Source organism: Topomyia yanbarensis, chromosome 2 (assembly GCF_030247195.1).
Source record: "Topomyia yanbarensis strain Yona2022 chromosome 2, ASM3024719v1, whole genome shotgun sequence".
NCBI lineage: Eukaryota > Metazoa > Arthropoda > Insecta > Diptera > Culicidae > Topomyia > Topomyia yanbarensis.
The window spans coordinates 456,408,647-456,414,939 of NC_080671.1; the positions used below are offsets into that span (position 1 = coordinate 456,408,647).

Consider the following 6,293-nt stretch of genomic DNA (forward strand, 5'->3'; position numbering starts at 1 on the left):
TAATTTGGCAAATCATTCACAGGATTCATTTAGGAGATTTTCCTAAAAGAAGCCACTAAGGTCCACTCGTATCTGTTTTATTCATCAATGGTATTAACTACATATGTTGCATAGTACTGAATACTAAATGCACCTTAAATTTTCATAATGTTTTGAAAGCGTTATGAAGCGTACATCATTGATGAATAAAACAGATACGAGTGGACCTTAGTGGCTTCCTTTAGGAACATCTTAAATAATTTCTGTGTATGATTTGCCTAGTACAAGTACTCACCAAAGGGTGTATACAATCGCTTTTCTGTGTTATTATATTCTGGTTGAATAGGAGGGTCACGCGATACCCCCCCACCCCCTCGTGCAACCCCTTGGAGCCGCCAACATGGAAGCGTAACGCACACACTCGGGTTGAGTATGATCTTTTAACCGTGATCCCACCTCATGGCTGTAGAAGTAGTACTAATGCGATCGCCAATCGACAGTCCAGCAACGCTGACCGGGAATCGTGTTCAAGACTGGCACTTTGAAACAAAGCTGGAACAGTGAAATCTAAATATGACTATTGTATAATAAATAGTGTAAATAAATGATGTTATGTTTAATAAATGGCCTTTTAGTGCTGTGTGGGCTGAAAATGTCCGAAGAAGGCGGAAAAAAATGCCCTTTTGCAGCCCTGTGAGAGGCGTTTCATGTTTTTGTTTGGGTGTTCGTTTGCTTTGCATCTAAATATTTATTGTTTCTAGAGCTAGTACGATAAGAGAAGATTGCATATAGCGATGCAATCGGAGACTGAAACATTTATTTTTTTCTGTTGAATCTCAATTTTTTTTAATTGATTGCCGAGATCCAAACAGATCTCGAATATCAGCAAGCAATTTTTTTGAGATCTCAGCAAAAGTAAATATTTCACTGGAAATCAGTAAACAAATGTAGCTTTGTTGAGATGTTAGTTCTTTCTAAAGTATGATAACCATTATGTGGATACGTAGTCCAGTAGGTGCTCTATAAATTTGCCAAAGGAAGTATGGTGCTAGAGTGTTTCTGGAAATGTTATAGTTGATTGGAAATCGATGGTTGGAATCAATTTTCGATCAGCTATAACTCTTTTCAGAAACACTTTATACCAACACTTCCGGTGTACTAAAGGAAGACTGATTTAAAAATTCTATTTCGATGCATTACCCAAAATCATTGGCTAATATCATACGTGGATGTAATGAAACATACATGTTTCTCATAGTTTCGAATGTTAGCAGAAAATAGGACTTTGTCCACTAATACGAATTTTCAAAGTTTGAACAACGGTTTATTTTTTTTTAGAAACATTCTCTCGCGTTTCCTTCAGCAAAGTCATTAGGCACTTTCTGGGCTATATTTTATACTTCAGGCAAAACTGCGGTTTTAGGTGCATAGGTATTTTAAACCCCAAAATGAAAACATAAAAATGTTGTTCTGAAAAAATAACCGTGTTGTCACACCCTAAAACAAACGAATATGAAGAGTTTAAGGTTGAACAGAGAAGGGGTTCGAAAACGAAAAAAAGCAGTTTTTTTTCCACACCGCGTGTTAGATCTTCATAAAAATCAATCAGCAGTACTGTGACAACATTCTACATACGCTGATTGATTTTTATGAAGATCTAACACACGGTGCGGTAAAAAACTGCTTTTTTTGTTCTCGATTTTTGCCCATTCTCTGTGCAACCTTAAGACAATAGCTAATCGAAGCAGGCGCTGGTAAAAAAAACAGCGATTCGACATCAGGTAACGTTTGGATCGACTGGACGCATCACTACCAGGGTTACCATATTCAGAGATTTGTCTGTAATGTCACGGATTTTTTTCATAAATTTTAATCACAGATTCACAGATGACAGATGTTTGGCATTTTGATGAAAATTTCACAGATTTTTTAACATATTGTGATTTTTCACAGATTTTTTGGAAATTTATCACAGATTTTTTTCCTGTCTTGGTCATCACAGATGGTTAAAAGATTTTTTTGACCGAAACGTAGATTTCAATGTGGCATCCCTGATCACTACACTGACTGACCACTTCCTTCCAATATTGATAATGATGGTTACTGTTCTGTACGTTTCACCCGGAACGCGCTGTTTACATCGAGCATGCGAATGATCCGACAAGAAAAGCATGACGAAGAAACGTCGCCTACTTTGGAAAATCTCGAACGATAATTTCAAAAGAAACAGCCAAGTAGAAGTATAAGAAATTTTTGCTGATAAATAAACGAAACAAAAATGGTTGATATCGCATGTATTTATTTATGATTCATACGATAGTGGCTCCACCGACGTAGTTTCACTAGAGAGTAGCATATCGGAGACGACATTTCCCATTTAGAAATCCAGCTGAGCTGGTCAAACGGAACATGACGTCATAGGTATTCTAGTCTCTGGGTACCTACCGGTAGAACCAACTAGCGCAGGCGACATCAGTAACCGGCAACTTATTTGCGGCTGTTGTCCTGTTGAACTCCCTGCTTCACAGCCGCAGCTCGTTGCTCAGGACTCTTGGTACCTTCACCTTGTTGGTACGCTTGTATGGATTCCTTTATAGCGGCGGCTCTCTGCTGGGTGTTGGAAGCTGAAAAGACAAATTTAAAATATGCGGAAACAAATGTTACAATCGCGCAGTATTAAGTTCTGACTATTTTAAGTATTCTATATGCACTTACGTTTATTGTCCGACATTTTGATTGGTTATCGCTGGAATACTTGGAAAAACGTCTGACCACTAGGAAAGTAATATCTAAAATGAAGCAAGGAAAATCCTTTCTATGGTATATAGCGCCGAGAACTTGTACACATCTAACAAAAACTACTCAAAATAAGGGTAACTACTACTCAGTTTTGCTATAACTTTATCATTCTTTTATTACTTGATTTAACACTGTTCAATGTGTTAGTTCGACGGCGCCGAGGGTCTTTTACATTTTTACAATACACCAAAAATTTCTTTCTGACATTCGAAACCTGTATGTGCAGTTTTCTGCTGCGCATTGAAATCTTCCTTCAAGGCGGCGAAATATTTCGAGTCTTGTCGACTGCAACTTGAGGTTCGATAGCTTTTCCTGCTTTCCTGCACAGTCAGATGTTTTGGTTTGTTCCACCGTCTATTGGAATAAAACAAGCGCTTGCGCTTTCAACACTCGCTTAAGTTTTCGATAAACTACTTTTTCGATTATCAATATAATGTATATTATCAACAGTCGCATATCACAATAACTATCTAGAATAACCTTGTTTTTAAAACTTAGGAGAAGGGTATCTGTTCCTTCCGACAAATGTGTACTAATGATTTGTAGAGAAGTCTTCAACAGTCAGTTATCGTGGAGTTTCTTCATTTCAAATAAAAATGTCTCTTATTTTTAGGAAAAATTGGAGAACTTAGAGAAATTTTTCCAAATGAAGAATTAATTGCAGAGAAAATTGTAGGTGATGGAAATTGATGATTGACACCATTTTCAAATTCAAAGTATCGACCTACGGTTACCATGAAACACTGGAAGCCTCCATTTTATAAAAAGTGATCCTTACTTACTTTTACTATTCTACGGCAATAGAGTTGCCATCGCAAAGAGAGGCTTTGACCCCAAGATTATTACCGGAGACTAATTGAGACGAAGGACTGAAGGATTTTCTATTGTTTCAAATAGTACTAGTACAGTCCCTTGAATAGTCAAAGATTGATCGGTACTCAGTACTCATTTCCATATGCTTTGGATATAAGTAAGCTGACCAACTGTGGGCTAGGAAAAATCCGTAGACATTTCATCTCAAAATTTAGAAAACTAAAGTTGATTTCTTAGACTGTTTAGTATTTCTCTTGTTTACTATATTTTACTACAGGCAATGGGATTTTTAACAATGGTTTTAGGGGTTGGCATAGCGTAGTTGGTAAATCGATTGGTTCGATTCCCAACCCCGCACACAGGGTCAGAGTTTTTTCAAAAGAGATTTTTCTACCACGAAAAAAGAAGCAAATGACCCTAATTTTAAAACCTCTATAATCGAAATATTTTCTGAATTCAATGTTATTGATGGAGCACAGAAATTATAAGTCAGAGTTTCTGTGTTAGTGTCCTGATCGGTTTCCTCCATGTACATTTGTTATTTGATTTGCAGTTATTATTTATGGAACCAAAATATATTTAGTTTACCATCATAATCTAGTTCGACCGTTCCAAGACATCGTTTCGTTCTTCGCATTATGCTTTTAAAAAATCCAGAAAAAATCTTCTGTTTAACATTCTTCATGTTCACAACTGGAATTTCTTTTCATGCAGGAAGGTTCTTAGAAATTATATGGGTTTCTGTAGAAAATTAGACAATCCGATCGAAATGAACTTACGAAATTATAACAGTTATGTTGGTTAGAACATTGGATTCAAAATTATTAGGTTTCGAATTCAAATATCCATGATAATCCAATCCCATAATTATGAACTTTGATTAGAGGATCTGAATGCAGAATCATAGAATGTTGAGGTAGGAATCTGTCATTGATAACTGCAAAGCGTGGTTTGTAGAATTATACTGTCGTGTTTTGTATTGTCGGACCAGGTAGGAAGAACGCAATCTTACCGCGTAATCACCATTGAAATATCTAGGAATAATTAGTTTTTTTTTTCATGTGTCCTTTGTAACGATTTCATTTTTCTGTACAGCGACACTTTTAAAGACCGTATCGCAAGCTCGAGATGCCATATCGTGCAGTCGAATCTTGATTTTGCTATTATCCATGAATACGACTTTTTGTAGATTGTTCTGCAACATGATTTTATTTGTCTGGCGCAATCTATCGAAATTTATCATTATTGAATGTCTGATATGATGGCATCTGATAGAGGTGACTTTCGCAAGGCTAAGCTATGAAACCTGTATGTAAATATTCCAAAACTCGGACTGATACGAAAAGATTAAAAGTAACGTTCTTTGATCCGAGTTCCTCTTTTATTTTTTTCATTTCCACACATCTCGACAATAAACGATCACTTCGGCACGAATTAAAGTATTACAGCGATTGTTGTTCAAATTGGCACTTCCCGACAGATTCTACGATACAGTAATTCCTCCGAGATTCACCCAAAAAAATTTAAAATCGCGAAAGACCATCTTCGCTACAGATAAAACATCTAGACCTTTTATTCAAAATGACATATCTACAATGAGTGACCCTCTTTGTTTACTTTCTCTTCTGTTAATAATTCGGTCGCTTTAACGTTTATCCCTCAACTCTTTGCATAATATGCTAGTCAAAACCACCGTCTTTCGATCTGTACTGTAAAATAAGTGAAAAGTGCTATAGAGACGCCGTAAAAATCGAAAGAGAAAGTAAACAAAGAGAGTTACTCATTGTAGATATGTCGTTTTGAATAAAAGCTGTGTCATTAGACGTTTTATTGTGCACTTCCCACCAACCTGGACTCTTTTAACATGTTTCTAAATTTCATACTAACTGGCAGACAAAAACATAATTTTATTACAGAATACGATTCCCATAGATATTTTAAATTTTATTTTCTTTCTTTCTTTGTCGAGAGTTGTCCTACTGGAGCTGTAGAGCTGAGTTCACGGAAGGGCTACCCATCAGAATCCCTCATTACTACTTAAGTCCAATTGCAGCAGGCCATGATTCTGATTGGGTATCAAGTGGACGGCTCAGTTGTGCGGGCGTATGGGCTTTACGATCGCGTGAGAATCGGATTGGAAGTGATGTAGGGGTCAATAAATCGTTAGGGACGTTTTTGTGTTAGCGAAATATTGGGCGTAGTTGTGCGTGGATGAGCGCGATTGTATGTTCGGCTTTGTGTACCACCGCGAAGGTCTAGGGCGTTTGTATGTTATTGTGTTCGATTGCGTAGACGTCTGTTTGTCGCGTAGACGTTTGCATGTCGTGTGTGCTAGCGTGGCACTTCGCATGCATAAATTCGATTTTACATTTACATATTCGCGTGGGTTTTTGGATGATCGCACAGACCGTGAATCTAATACTTAATTTTTAGTGTATGATTCAGATGCTAGAAAATAGTGAGTTTTCTATTACTATCAACTCTATCACTAGAGTTCCCGGTCATGCCGCCATGGAACGTATTGTCTAGTAGATATGAGCGTCATTTTTTTTCTGATTGGTCCAGCTGAGAGCATGGGGCCTAGGCTGCTAGGGCCGAGAGGAAGAACTTCCGGACGTAGTTAATTTATGATCGCGAGAACACGAGCTTGTGTAGGCTCATTCTTGAGACCGCGTTTGTGAATTTATAAGTGCTAAAACGTT

At 37.2% G+C, this 6,293-nt stretch overlaps 1 long non-coding RNA gene across 1 annotated transcript; it reads right to left on the reverse strand.

Annotated features, from left to right (window-relative positions):
• Window positions 1-2,258: 2,258 nt before the first annotated feature.
• Window positions 2,259-2,821, reverse strand: LOC131682247 (uncharacterized). The gene is made up of 2 exons (XR_009304047.1): window positions 2,695-2,821; window positions 2,259-2,603 (listed from the first exon to the last, which is right to left on the reverse strand). It is a non-coding gene; the product is annotated as an uncharacterized LOC131682247 (long non-coding RNA).
• Between the last annotated feature and the right edge of the window lie 3,472 nt (window positions 2,822-6,293).